This window comes from Schistocerca gregaria, chromosome X (assembly GCF_023897955.1).
Source record: "Schistocerca gregaria isolate iqSchGreg1 chromosome X, iqSchGreg1.2, whole genome shotgun sequence".
Classification (NCBI taxonomy): Eukaryota; Metazoa; Arthropoda; class Insecta; order Orthoptera; family Acrididae; genus Schistocerca; species Schistocerca gregaria.
The window spans coordinates 82,505,510-82,521,316 of NC_064931.1; the positions used below are offsets into that span (position 1 = coordinate 82,505,510).

Consider the following 15,807-nt stretch of genomic DNA (forward strand, 5'->3'; position numbering starts at 1 on the left):
ACATTTGAAGAGACATTTGGGGAACGAAAGGACAGGGTGAATTTTGGATACAGGGAGCAAGGAAAAAGTTGTTTCAAGCATATTACGGAAGAGAAGATTGAGATTTTCGAGCACATTTTGATTGTGAACGACAAGACTTTGACTAAAAGACGTAGTTTGAAACATGCTTAACCGGAAAGAACTGAGCGAAAGAGGTCGGGAAGGAATTGAAAGCAACTGCGGTAATGGAAAAAAATTCATACATAGCAGTAGATGGCAGGTTCTGTCGCAGAAAAAAAGGTAGCATATCCCAGACGGACAAGTACTGGGCTCAAAAACAAGATACGAGCAGGGAGAACCAAGAGGAATGACAGGTATTGTTTAGAAGGATGAAGTGATGAATAGTTCATTCGATAATCTAAACGATTGATACGAACCAAGCCGGCCGCTGTGGACGAGCGGTTCTAGGCGCTTCAGGCTAGAACTGCACTGCTGCCACGGTCGCAGGTTCGAATCCTGCCTCGGGCATGGATGTGTGTGATGTCCTTAGGTTAGTTAGGTTTAAGTAGTTCTAAGTCTAGGGGACTGATGACCTCAGATGTTAAGTCCCATAGTGCTCAGAGCCATTTGAACCATTTTGATACGAACCAAAGAAATAATTATACTGTCAGTGACAGGCAATTTATAGCAAAAATAACTTTCTTCACCTCGTAATTTTTGTTTTGGTTTTGAAATTGCATAATGGTAGTAGAATCGTTCAAATTATTCACTTTTGCCTGTCTTCCGTTACTTTCTATCCTTTGGTATTCCGCTTAAGCCTCCTGGATATAAGGAAGAATGAAGTTAGATCCAGAACATAAAACATCTTTAAAAACATAAATCGAAATGACATAGCGTTCATATACGTATTCCCTCCAAACCCTTAACTGCATCACGCTCAATACAGTCGTGCACCACGATAAGTGGTCGAGTCTGTGGCGTCATGATATCAGTATATATTTGTTGAGTATTCCTGGTGTTGAAGGTAAGATGAAGCATACAACAGCGAAGGAAGAAAAGTCAAGCTTGAGTTATAAAATTTTATTTAAGATGCAAGATAAATTTCTAGCCCTGGAAATTCATCATTGCCGGCCGCGGTGGTCTCGCGGTTCTAGGCGCGCAGTCCGGAACCGTGAGACTGCTACGGTCACAGGTTCGAATCCTGCCTCGGGCATGGATGTGTGTGATGTCCTTAGGTTAGTTAAGTTTAAGTAGTTCTAAGTTCTAGGGGACTAATGACCACAGCAGTTGAGTCCCATAGTGCTCAGAGCCATTTGAACCATTTGAATTCATCATTAAGTAATTACTTTTGAATACATTATGGGAGTGGCAGTGATCAATGTCTTACAAATATTTACTATTAAAAACAGTCTTGATAACGATTTATTTATCAAGGTGACGGGTTTCGACCACTACTGTGGTCATCTTCAGACCATTGAGTAGGAACCTCTTTCTGTTGGAGAACCACTACTTAAACAACAGAGAGAGGTTCCTACTCAATGGTCTGAAGATGACCACAGTAGTTGTCGAAACCGGTCACCTTGATAAATAAATCGTGATCAAGACTGTTTTTAATAGTAAATCATCATTAAGTGCCAAGCATATGTATTCCTCGTTGTTTCTACTTAGTAGTTTACAGCCTGTTGTTTTAATAGTGGTTGTGTAGGGTTGAGGCACAGCTCATTTACATTTTTAAGCAGAATTCTTCACATTACAGTAGCTTCTTCGGTCATGGTTATATTTTAGTTACCTACCTTATGAGAATATAGTACGAACTTTCGGTGGAGTGTCTACCACTGTAATTCAAGACAGGTTTCTGCGTAACAGAACTAAGCAGAAACCATAGATGGTTACATCATGACGTAAGTAAAGTCCCACGTATGATAGCAGGTCCAATTGATGCTCGTGTTCCGCGTGATCTACGAAATAGCTTCAGAGCGCTCACCAGCTGTCAGAAATTCAGCTGTGGGAAAGGCACTTAGCACATGTCAGCTACGTCATGAGTAGATATCTTAATAAGGTGAGCCGTCAACGTTCCAGACCCTGGTTTAAACTCCGCTGTGCGTTACAGAGCGTGATCCTACTGCACGTGGTACGCCCTTGGCCTCCTCCTACCTTTGAACTGACTGACACAGCCAACTATAAGGACGCCAATAAGTCAATATGAACTCCGAACTACAGTGCAACAACACATTTTTTACATACCAAATCACTGACGGGGGGTGAAACAAGAAACAAACTTATCCAGAAACTCTATAGTACTGAGTGGAGAGTATTAGCAGATAGACTTCGAACTTCTGCGCTCAGTTTAGTGTTTTCCACTGTAGAATATTGTGCTCCGGTGTGCTCCAACAGCTATCACAAGAGATTAACAAGAGCATATTAGATAGGTCTTAAATACTACAGAAATTACGATATACACTCAGCTCCATACACTCAGCTCAATACAGCCACGAAAATAATTTGTAGGTGGACAAGAACTACTCCACAACACCGGCTTCCAACACTCAACCACGCAGCCCCTTCTCTGGTAAGAAGGCAAGAAGCACTGTTAAAAGAATATTGCAAAACAATGACTGATCTTCAGCTTCTCACCAGGAAGATATTCCTGGGTTGACGATAAACCGACTTGGTTACAGAAATCCATTCCTGCTACTGGCACAAAGACTTGCTGATAGCAGCTTCACCATTAACAGCAATGGCATGAAACCTGGACTATGAATGATCCACATGAAGTGCGACATATTATTTACCCTCTACAGAGACAGAAGGGGTTTAAACTCCCACAGCATTAGTGGAAGTATACGAATCGCATCCGAACAGGACACAGTGTGCCCATACAGCTTGGGCTGGACTGCTTACCTCATTTGTACGGGCTGTGATTGTGGAGCACCGAAGCGGCACGTAGTCGAGGTATGTAGACTGATAGGCTGCCTGTAGGATCCAAACATCCATTTGGAACTACACCATCAAGTCTCGACTGGGTAAGGAGACTAGACATTAGCACATAAAAGCTGATTGCCAGTTTTACGTATCATTTGCGCTTTGTCTTGTATTTTTGTTGGTATTTTGTGTGTTCTTAAACCTAATGCAACGTTTATTACATGTGATATGCCTTTTATTCCGTAGATCCATAGTGAGGAGGCACTCTAAGGTGTAGAAAGTCCTGAAAGAAGAATGCATAATAAATATTTACGATGGCAAGAAGAGCTATGCCACTTTTTATTCCTTAGATCCTGTGTGGACACTACTCTGTCCGCTACCTTACTTAATTGGAATACCGCGTTGATTTCCTTCGTAGGTTAACTGAAACTATTTTCCACCACCCAACGAATTAAAGTACGCCAAACACTTCAGTGCTAAATTAATAAGCTGTTAAGTACCAGAAACCGAGACTCTTCGTATTAAAATATACACCAGATATCGACAATCGTTATTGGGAAATCGGCCATGAGAGTTTGCTTCCGATATGTAGATTGCGAGCGTTGTTTGATATCGAGCAGTGATACATGTCGATTCTTGGTACGGACGGCGCCACAGTCCATACACGTGGTGTCCCAGTACCTGTGCAAACTGTGATACCCCATTAACTCCACTGGCGTTTAATGCTGCAGTCCGTCCTGTGTGGCTCTAGTTAGCCGCGTACATCTCAGCAGCGATCCCCAGGGCAAGACGTTGCGGTGGTGAGGCGGTTGTCCGTACCTCGTTGCAGTTCTCTGTTCGACGCTGCAGTCCTTGGTGAGTACAGGAACATATTTTGATGTCCTGCACGTTTAGACTTTGATGAAACGAAAAACTATTACGCGGCCACTAGAACGTGTCAGTTAAAGGTCGCTAACTTACTGGTCGGTTGACCCAACGACCAATTTCGTGGCTCCCTACTCATGTCCCGACTGACTGCACGTGTTACACAGCCGCCTTGTTGTGCTTTAAATTCCTTGAATTAGTTCTAAAAGATCCCCCTTTGTTTTACACAAAAACAAGAATTTGTATTGGCTACTTTAGAGATAAAATTCTGAGAAAAAAGAGGAAGTTGTGGGCAAAGAAGCGGCTACAGCAAGGAAAGAAATTCATTAAAGTTCTACTTAAGCAACTGGAAGCAGACGATTTTCGTAATTATCTAAGAATGGTTTAATCGTGCGTTTAGGAGCTGCTGACATCAAACCATTCGTGACGGTAAAGGATAGTAAAGAGGATTTGTTACGTTAAGTTCTACCCAGTATTAGAAATAGATCTCATATTCAGAGCTGTTGTATCCCCACAGTTAACTAAAATAATTCTATAAACCTGCAACTTATTTGTACTTGACTAACAAAATGCATCATGACAATGCAAAAACAAAGGGCATCCATGTAAACGTTATTGAGATATATAAGGTAAAATTACATTTAAGCTTAAGAATTTTATTTCAAATTCGAAGAAGAAAATCTGCGTAGGATGGCGCATATGACCTAACAAATGCAGAAGATAAACCAATTAGCAAATGTTAGAGCTGAAAAAATCCCACACCTTGGTCTTCCATAATCTGAAATATGGGAAGGTAGTACGGCACGAAGGTTAACTGAAAGAATATTTAAAAACATTAAGTTTGTATGTAGTTTTCGTGACATAGGCTACTGAAACTGAGTGCTTGGGTTTATCGTCAAACAGACCTGTGGAAAGCTGTATGTCGTCCTTACTCGGTTATGTTGCTCGTTAGATTACTTTGACTTGCAAAAAATTCAAACTTTCCGTTGCTCTTAGTTTTAGCGGGAAATTGGTCTTCACACCATTTCTCTTCAATATACTGCTTGGACGTCAGCTAGTTCCCCTCATGCTGTCAATATCAAAATAAGTTTTTGTGCAAATATGCCAACGCAAGTTTTCTATAATACCGTAGTATTTAATTCTGGTGCAAAAGTTAACCTCGCATTGAAATAGCTAACTTACTTATTGTTTAGAGCTGGGTGCCGTCATCTTATGCGGAGAGTTCCGTTGCGTAGCCTTTAACACAGCAATATTTTCGGATTAGCCGTTTTCAGGATGTTACCAATAAAATTTGCTTCCAGGACACAGCTACTAGTCTAGGGTTTTCTGTTGGCGGTGAAATATTCAGATTCGCTGTTACATTCTAGTTAAAGTACACTTGGCTATTGTTGCGACTTTGCAAAAGTACTAGTGTAGCGGACGTGAGGTGATTAGCCTTTACTCTCACATTGCGTGCATTAACTGAAGTGACAATCTGTAAATATTAAAGTGAAGAAAATAAAATCGAAATTGCCTAATAGGTTAGCTATTGAAGTTCGAGAAAGCTTTACTAAACTAATACCTTTTGAAGATGTATTGTAGTGAACCGGAGAACAAACAATTTTACCCATGCTACAGAATAGACTTACTCCAGAAATCGTAGTAGTAGTTGCAGTTGGTGCGTAATAATTCCAGTTACAGAAAGTGCAGTGTTTTGTCAAAGGAGAAAACAAGTGAATATACGTATTACGACTTTGACATTACTTACCTATGTTTGCTAATGTACCGTACAGCGTGAACAGGCTGTTGACTCGTGCATGCAAAAACGTTTTCGTGCGATGTGCTTAGAATGTCTTAATAGGTCTGTGGGGCACGCGTGCACTTTATATACAGGTTGTGAGAAACAATGTTTTTGCTTGGAGGCCCGTAGTAAGGTTAGTTGTGCTTGTCAAGAAAAATTAGATTGCGCTGTTTCCGAGTTAATTAACACTGAAGTTCAGCATGCCGTTGCGCATGCAAATTCAAATTCTCGCTAGGTAGTTGATACCATAGCGTAGATAACAGCGTACGAGACTGCTCAGCTTCTGGCTCGGGTTCGAGCCCTGCTATGGTCCCATGTTCAATTTTCTGATCTTGTTTGGTTTTAGGAAACCGAACGGAGGAAAAGTTTCGCGACACCGTCCTTGGCGGAAGCTTGAATTTCGCGCGGATCGCCCTGGTAGTCTAACTTAATGCTAATTAACTCAATCGCCGCAACGTATCGAATTTTCTCCTTCACGATTATTGGCACTATTTACTCTGCAATACCCTTGAAAGTGTTTGACTGATTATGACCGCTCTATACAGCAGTCCAATAAACGATACACGTGCTTTGTATGGACAGGTTTCAGTATCTTTTGTTTTCGCAGCTTCTGTGAGTTGCCCTAAAGGCTCTTACATGCAAATTTATCGATCGAGTGACCAATTTAGTTGCAGCGAACACACGTGCCGAACGATTGCACTCAGCGATTACAGCGCCGCTGTGTTATGATTAAAGTTCATTGTAGTACTGTCAGATGCTACTTGATTTCACACAGAAACAAAAGGTTTCCCTCGTCTGTTTCATAGGTAACAAGACCGAGAAAAACCTGTGCAAGAAGTGGGTGACTTAAATACAGAAATTCACTTTTCTTTTTATAGAAACAGGTGGATCCGATGACTTTTTGTAACAGATTGGATGAATCGCCAATTTCAGAGATATTCATCAAACCGTTCTCAACGAAAAAGTGTTGAGAGGCTGGTAGCCACTTTACGGTTTTTAGCGACTGTTGGAAGTTAGAACTCAAATTCAGTGCTGTTGTCTCCCAATAATTATTAACTAAAATTATTCTTGGAACCTGATTTATAATAGAGTAAGGGAATACATCATACTACAGCAAAATAAAAAAAGACGTGCATGTAAACGTTATTTCTGTATGTAGTGTAACATGACCCTTCAGTTTGAGAAACTCATTTATACACGATGGCATACATAATTTAATAAATGACAGGTAAATAAGAAATGAAGCCCTTAGCAACTGTGACACGTAAAAATCCACCTGCTCTTCACAGCAGAGATGTACATAGGCTGGATTTACTAAAATCTTATAACGATGAAGCAAGTATATTTTACGGATTAACTTACACTGAACGTCTATATTCACGTTTCTGTACTCTATTTCCGAAAAGTATAAGAAATAGAATCTAAAAAACAAATATAGGTAGACACTTCCATTCTGTGCCACATGAAACCATAACGGATTCGTTGCTAAATGAGTGCTTAATTTCTTCTATATTGCTATACTCGCACGACGTATCCCACAAACATCTGCAGTCTTCAAATTTCTTCAGAAACTGTTTCGTCCGCCTCTCACCGTGTCATGTGTATTAACCCATCATTTAATCCCGCGCTCAGTGAAAAACAGACCAACTTCTGTCGTGAGGTTGGCCGGACAGCGATACACGACACAATTTGCTGTGTGGAGCGGTGTGGGGGTCGGCTGTCGGATGTGATCTACCTGCCAGACATCCCAACAAAGAATGTTTGTCGGTCGGCCTCCAAACGCGAAATACACTAAAACTAACGGCTATCATGATGTGAAGTTGTATATAAACTAAAGATATTTTTGTATGACGAACAATTGTTGGTTAAAGGGCCTGTTATTTTTCTGTGTGTTTCGTAGGCTTGGGACCGAATCAGTTGTAAATATCATTGATGAAACTCTTTGGCCATGGTTACAATGGCCTTATTAATAATACTGGTTTTTGTGTACAGATTCGCTTTTTGTCGCGACTGCTCTGCTGAACATGAGTTCAAACCGTGATTTTAAAAGATACCGGATGCGAGTGGAAGAGTAAGAAAGCTGACTACTGGGTTTCCTTTGGTGGAAACGGTGGAATCTCTAACCTATTGCCTCATTCAGTGTGCACCATGACTGAGTCATCGGCTAGTGGAGTGCCGAATCCTGTGCTCGTAATAACGGACATAGGTAGCCCAGTGGCAGTCGCTCGCCGCGGACGCTGTCTCGTTGTAGAGCGGCCTCTTGGGCTCTGAACGGGCAAACGCAAGTCCGCCCTGTCTCTTCTTAGAGGCTTCATCATTTCGGTAGACCCTCTGATAGTGCGTTTTATCGTCTCTGGCTGCTTGGCAAATACGCAGGTTTCAATGAATTTCATTTAACTGCCTTGGTCTTTGTGGTCTACTGCCACGTTAGATGAGTTGTGCTGCCGAAGGCGCGAGTCTCGCTCCTGCTCCTGTATACGCGTTTATTGGCCTGCCAGTTCCGTCGATATAGAAGTCTCGAGACTCGCAGGGACAGTTATCATACCCCCGCGCGTGTAGAGCATTTACCACGAACTTAATGGAGCTTAGCACATCCTCCAGCTTGAGGCTGCTGTCGAAGACTGACTAGACACCAACGCGGAAAAAGCGTTTACCATTTCGCTCTCCACACAAGAGCCTTGCTGGCTGCAGTTTCTCCCTGACCTGCCTACCTTGCGTTCTTTTGTTGCCAGGGTAGTGCATGTGGATACTCAATTGCAACCATCGACGAAGGGTGTTGTTCGAAACCTTTAAATCTATGGTGTTAAGTAGAGCAACCATACGACACCCCGCGCTGATATAACGCCTGTTATGGCAACAATAACACCCACTGCCAAAAATGGAAAAAATTAGTTAATGCGGGTGAGTAAGAAAAACAAACCTGTAAAGTTAGGTTACAATGTTATTTGTCCTGCTTGACAGTCGTTTAAATATCTGGGCGTGATGCTGGAAAGCGATATGAAATGGTACGAGGCTGAGAACTGGTATGGAAGACGAATGGTCTACTTCGGTTTATTCGGAGAATAAAAGAAAAGCGTGGTTCACCTGGAAAGGGGAAGGCATATAGGACACTGTTGCCACCTGTTCTTCAGTCTTGCTAGTGTTTTGGATCCGCACCAGGTCGGATTGAAAGAAGCCGTCGAAACAATTCAGAGGCAGGCTGTTGAATTTAACGGTAGGTTCAAACAGGTGTCACGGAGATGCTTCGGAACTCAGGTAGGAATTCCTGGAGGGAAGGCGTCGTTCTGTGTTCTTTCTTGTTTCTCGCCTAGAACTGGCATTTGAAAATGTTAATATTCTACTCCCACCAACATACATTGCGCGCAATGACCACGAGGATACGAAAAATTAGGGTTCCTACGGTGGCATAGTCTTTATTCCCTCGCTTTAATTGTTAGTGGAAGAGGAAATTAGTGGCACAGAATACCCTCCACCCGTGCACCGTACGGTGGCTTGCGCAGTATCCATGTAGATGGCCACTAAATCCTTGGCAAACTGGTTTCGTAAGTCATTTAGAATGATACGGTAGCACACCGATGGGTCCCTAATGTTAAGACCAGCCATGGAAGCCTAGGCAATGAGAGTTCCTACTTGACTACAAATTTTGATAGATTCTGGAGGGCTGCTGAACAACCACCGTTTCTTTTTAATCAAGAAATTCTAAGTTTCTTTTTGCTACTGCTTCACCGATGCTACATTTTTACTGAGATTTATAGACTGCAATTTTTTATCATCCAGACTTAGTTTTTTGTGTAAGTGGACACGTAATATTCGGTTAGAAAATGGGTTCTTGTTTTGCAGCTTCTCATGACAAGTAAAAACTTAGCTGCTCTCATTTTGCAGTCACAGAAACTTTGTGAAAGATAAATCAAAGGAATTTTCCTGGGAACAATCCTTCCCGTGTAAATAAGAGGAAACGCTTGAAATATTATGCTCTCGAGTCTATAAAAAGTCGTACTAAAATCTAGAGCTCAATGTTAAGAACCATAAGGTTCATAGTATCTGCCATATGACAGCACAGTGAGCGGTGGGCATGTCAGTACAGCTGGAATTGCGCAAACGTCTACTTGCTTACAGTGAACGTGTTTGAAGCAAAGGTTGGTTGCAACTGAATGTGTGACAAAAAAGGAAGTGTTTTCAGCTATGGTCCAGATGGGTAGTGAGATAATTAGCGGACTGTGCCTACAGACTGCTACAGTTGGTTAACCTAGATAAGGTTGCAAGCAATCTGTGAAACTATCACACTAACAAGTTTGTTGTATCCACCTCAGTTTGTATATAACCAAAACATAACACAGTAAAAATGTCTAAAGTGAACAGGTGCTTAAACCACTAATGATGCTGGCAACCCTTTGAAGACAATAGCCTTAACTTGGAAACTAATTATGCACGTGACACATCGAACTACAACCACACTTCCCCATCATATGGGAGTGTCTCTTGCCGACGTCCAGCGACAGATCTTTGTAAATGTAAGACATAGTATCTATTCTTTGCTCTCTATGCTGGAAAGCCTGTCCTTCTTTTGTCCTCTTTTCCTTGCCTCTTCTCTTCGCCCTCTTCCTAAGGCCAATCCACGCATAGCCAGTGACGGGGTAACACATAATTCCCCACCCCAGGTATACAGGTAGGACATGTACGTACCCCCTGGTAACGGCCAGGCCCAGGGAGGGGTGATTATCCGAGCTGGTCCCTCCCAAAAGTGCCAATTGATCCCTCTGTCCGTTTGTCAGGACGTGTGACATGAAGTGTTAACTATCATCTAAGGCTCTAAGGCTCTGAGGTTCCCCACGAGGAAAGAGCACGCCATTGGATACGCCGGTACTCATGGGGGATACTATCGCAATGGTTTTCTTCTATGTATACAATTTCTGCTAACAAGCGAAAGTTAAATCAGTCTCAGCCACGTACAATTCGTCCATCAGTGCCACAGTTCCTTGTTGTTCCTCGGTTGGATGAAGGTAAAAAAGTCTCCAGTCAACCCTTCCATTATTCAGAAAGTTGCCTACGCAACTGCAGGTCCTGAAGTCTTGTCCCCGATTACGAAATGGCGCCTTGTTAGAAACCGCCAGTGCCCTCCAGCCACATAAATCACTGCGAACAACACTGGTACACTTTCCCTGTCCAGATGGAAGCGCAATGCACTTTAAATTCATCATGTGGGGTGGTTTATCCACGCTCCATCGATGGATTATCCAACGAAGACATTAAAAACTGTCAGACCAGGGTGTAACGGCTGTACAGTCATGAAAAGGGTCAAGAACTTGGTACCAATCTGTACTATCTTCTTGACATTTCACAGTTAAACTTCCATCGAACATTAAAGTGGGCTATGAGATAATTTGTTCGCCCTTACATCCACAACCCTACGCGTTGCTATGGGTGTCCGTGGTTTAATCATGCCAGCCAGTCTTGTTCCAATCTATTCTTAGTGGCTGTTAACGGTCTAGCAGCAGCTTTAAGGCCGTCTCACCCTCTCTGTAAGCTGATGGCTCCCGCATTTCGTACTGCTCCACCAGTAGTGGTGTTGAGCAGCGCCTACAGGGAGCCATCCACAAGATGCAGTCATGGGCTCTCGCCCACGGCTTCCCCTTCACGACGATCTACTCACTGTAGTGGAGACACAGATTATTAGGACTGGTTTTCGACGCCCGATTGACTTGGCTGCCTCACCTTCGTCAGCTTAAGTGCTGGTAGCACCTCAATGCTCTCGGCTGCCTGAGCAACACCAACTGGGGTGCAGATGGCTCTACGCTGCTGCAGCTCTACAAAGCATTTGTTCAATCCCACATTTACTATGGGAGTCAGGTTCATGGTCCAGTGGGGCCCTCAGAGGTGTGTGTATTCAACCTACGGCACCACTGTGGCGTTCGCCTAGAGATGGTAGCTTCCAGAACAAGTCCAGTGAGCAGTGTCCTGGTGCAGGCCGGATCCCTCCATTTCAGTTCCGACGTGCACAACTTCTCACCTGTGAAGTTGCAGACATTTGTAGATGACCTGAGCATCTGAATTATGGTCTTCTGTTTCCACTTACAGCAGTTCATCTCCCGTATTGGCTGCCTAGGTCAGGGCTAACGATTGTGGTTTGCATGCAATCCCTTCTGTCTGAATTGGAGACCTTCCCTTTACCACCTTCCATCCAGGTCCGTCTGCATACACCTCCATGGTGTACACCTAGGCCACAGACTCGTCTTCGTCTTTTGCATGACCCTAAGGAGTTACTCCTGCCGCTCTCCTCTCTCCATTTAGATTCTTGACGTGTTCACTTCCATTCCCTCGTTGCATCAACTGCATGGGCGACCACGCTGCTTCCTCGAGAGACTGCCCTATTTTCAAAGATGAACGAATTGTTCAGGAAATCAGAGTGAAGGAAAAGGTGTCTACATTTGCTGCTTCTAAGTTATTGTGCCTGCCTCAGCCAACTAAGGAGGCAGCCACACAGACTTGCGATCTCACCTTCAGTGCAATGGCAGTCAGATTGAACCTTGCCATTATCAATTGCTCACTGTAAGACTCACCCTTCATCGGCTCCTGTTAAATCACGAGTTGCAAAATCGGACGCCTGGACTTCCAAAAAAGCCTCCTCACGAAGATTCTTTTATGTACCCCGACTTCACAACCATAGATTTTTCCTCATATCAACATTGTTTCCTAGAAGGCTCATTAGAAACAGTCCCGCTCCTTCCCCGCCAAATAGTGTCTCACCTACAGCGCCACCTGGCCGTAACTGCCCTCTGCCACCTCCAGGTGTGGCAGAGTCGCACCACTGGTGACCGATCAACTGGCTGATCACTGGTGGCAGGAGCTGCCCCCAAACAACCTATGGATCAGGATCTTCTGCTTTCAGCTGAATGCTGTAAAACGCTGTCAGCCGCCTGATCCAAGCGGTCGTTGACAGAAACTGTGGTAGGATTATTCCTTTTTCTGTACATCTTAAGTCAGTTATCCATTGGAATATCTGCAGCATTCGAGCCAATAGGGATGAATTGTCGATCCTCTTACGATCCTACTCCCCAGTTTTGTCTCTTCAGGAAACAAAGCTGTGTGCCCACAATTGCTTTGTTTTCCCCTCATTTTCAATCAGTCCAGTTTGATCTCCCCTCTCTTGACGGCACTCGAGTACACGGGGAACTTGGGATTCTTCTCCATGGCACTGTCCATTATCACCCAATCCTCTTAAACAGTCCCTTCCAAGCTGTCACAGTCCGTATCAAGAGCTGATGTCCTTCATCGCCTTGGTCAGCTCCCACCACCATATTGGCTGATTGGGAACTTTGATGCCCTCCACCCACTTTGGGGATCTTGGCGTCGTTGTTCGCAAGGCTCTATTGAATTGACCACTTCCACTGAGTGGGTCTTGTTTGCCTCAACACTGGGGAACGTACATTTTTGTCTGCATTCAGGGCAAATTTCTCATTTGGACCTTTCGGTCAGTACCTTTCAGCTACCTCGGCGCTTTGAATAGTTCGCTCTTCCTTATACTCTTGAGTGACGATTTTCCATGTATCCTTATACTGCAGCCGCAACTGCCATCTGTGTGCCTAAGACGTTGTAAGTTTTCGCAAGCTGATTGGACGCTTTGCTCCTCTGTAGCGACATTTGATGATAGTCACTTTCCTAGCGTCGACGATAATTCACTCATGTTGCAGAAGTTATTCTTACAGCCGCGGAACGTTAAATACCTCACACCTACGATTTGCCCCGGCACCTTCCAGCTCCTTGGTGGAACGAATCGTGCCCTGACGCAATACCTGAGCGCAGACGTGCTCTTCCCGATTTCCGCCACCATCCTACGTTGTCGAATTGTATCCGCTATAAGTAGTTACGTGCGCGATGCCTCGCGTCATCCACAATAGCAAGAAGACAAGCTGGGACTTCTTTACCAGCTCCTTTAAGGGGGGTAGGACATCAAACGGGCCGACTTGGAGCAGGAGAGGCACCACAGGACATTTTAATTTCCACTGTCTATGCTTTTACAAGTAAATTCATAAAACTTTGTCAGCATGACCAGGAAGGTATTCGCTGCATTTGTTGCTATAAGTACACTTGTCTTCTTAAGTAAGACTGTTCGATGAATTTTGCACAGCATACAAACCATACTTAGGTGTCTGAAACTGTAGAATCTATTTAATTTATGAAAAAATAAATGAGCTGTTACGTTTTAAACTTTGTTTGGAAAAAATCAAATTTTGTAGTTAATAACCTCATTTTTTACCACAGTTTTTGATACAATTGAAAAATTCTAGTTTCATACACCTATAAGTATGGTTTGTATGCTGTGCAAAATTAATCAAAGAATCTCTTATTCTGAAGAAAAATGTACCTATAGCAACAAATGCAGCCGGCAGTAAGTGAAGAAATAATGAAATTTCATATCAAAAAAATATTATGTTTTTGCACTTCCACTGCTGAGTGTGAATCCTACCTGGTAATGCTGACAGTTTCATGAATTTATTTGGAAAAGTATAGACAGTAGAAAATAATGTCCTGTGGTGCCTCTCCTGCTCTAAGTCTGCCAATTTGACGTCTTACCCCCCCCCCCCCCCACCTTAACATCTTCACTCCACCCTCAGTAGTTTTGAGTCGAACTCGACGGATGTTTGGCGCGTCTAGATTGTCCCCGATCTCTGGGCTCACTGTCACGCAAGATACCTTAGTGGATGCAGTCGCAATTCCCAACTCATTGGGTCCACACTTTGCTGAGATTTCGAGCTCTTCAAATTACCAACCAGCCTTTCTCCCGAAGAAACGTTCCCCCTGCGGGTTCGGGGGTACGAATAGGCCCGCGGTATTCCTGCCTGTCGTAAGAGGCGACTAAAAGGAGTCTTCAAAGTTTCGGCCTTATGTGATGGTCCCCACTTGGGTTTGACCTGCCATTTTCAAAATTTCTGTTGTTAGTGCGTGCCATTTGGGGAAGGACGCCTTACGTGGTGTTTTTCTATTGGTCCATCGTGCACCTACATATTGCATGCTATCTATTGTCGTGTGGAGGGATTTACACCCCATGTCTTCTGGGTTGCCTCCTCGTCTTGTGCGCAATCCCCTTCTTAGCGCCCACGGCAACTGTGGACTCTTTCAACACCTAAAATCCAGCACGGTAGCCAGTCCGTTGTGGTGGGGTCGTCATGTACCCTCCTGGTGGTAGCCCCCTGACCACGCAGGGATCGCACTACAGATGCCAGAGCTGTTTCTCCCCATGCATGCCAAGGAGTATGTCCCCATCTTGTCTGGGGCACGGGGACTCCGGGCAATGGAATATCGGCCAGGTACCCGTTGCTTTGGCTGGGTGGCGCCCTTGGGGAGAGCCCTCGTTCGGAGTAGGTGGCATCTGGGCGGATGTGGCGCAATGAAGCGCAATAAATCTCACCAAGCTGGTGGTCGCACTGCCACCAGCGTCTCTAAGCGAGGCAAAATTGAATTCGATGCTGCACAATATGATCCTCAGTCGTTCCCCTCGTTGGCTGCGCGATGGGAGGGACGCAGATCTAGTGCCAAGCAGGAGCCCTATGTACCACAATACCTTGTCTGCAGCAGGACTGATGGTGACTCCTTTCTTTCGACAAAGCCTATGTTTTTTGTGGAACACCTGGAGGATAAGTTTGAGGAAGTGGCGGGTTTGTCTAAAATGAGGAATGGGTCCATCCTCCTCAAGACGTCCTCCCCAGCCCAGTCACGGGCGTTGCTCTTGTGTGATAAGCTGGGAGACGTCCCTGTTACCGTCACTCCCCACAGTAGCTTAAATGTGGTCCAGGGGATTATTTTCCATCGCGACCTCTTGTTACAGTCCGATGACGAGCTGAGAGCTGTCTTGGGACGACGTGGTGTGCATTTTGTCCGTCGTGTGCACAGAGGACCCAAGACCAACAGGGTGGCCACCGGTGCCTTTATCTTGGCCTTCGAGGGTGCTGTATTGCCTGAGAAGGTCAAGGTAATGGTTTACCGTTGTGACGTCAAGCCATACGTCCCTCCCTCGATGCGGTGCTTCCAGTGCTGGAAGTTTGGGCATATGTCCTCCCGTTGCCCATCCAGCGCCACATGTCGAGATTGCGGACGCCCCTCTCATCCCGATTCTCCATGTGCGCCTCCGCCTGTCTGTGTCAACTGTGGGGAACACCACTCTCCATGCTCGCCGGACTGCCCCGTTCTTCATAAGGTGCGGAAGATTATGGAATTTAAGACCCTGGACCGGCTTACTTATCGCGAGGCAAAACTGAAATTTGAAA

The 15,807-nt window shown here is 44.4% G+C and overlaps 1 long non-coding RNA gene across 1 annotated transcript in view; it reads left to right on the plus strand.

The window, feature by feature from the left end:
- The first annotated feature begins 3,550 nt into the window (after positions 1 to 3,550).
- LOC126298536 (uncharacterized) overlaps positions 3,551 to 15,807 on the plus strand; it is an 80,789-nt gene continuing 68,532 nt past the window's right edge. Inside the window, exon 1 of the long non-coding RNA XR_007552618.1 lies at positions 3,551 to 3,756. This is a non-coding gene — a long non-coding RNA (uncharacterized LOC126298536). The remainder of the gene's footprint in view (positions 3,757 to 15,807) is intronic.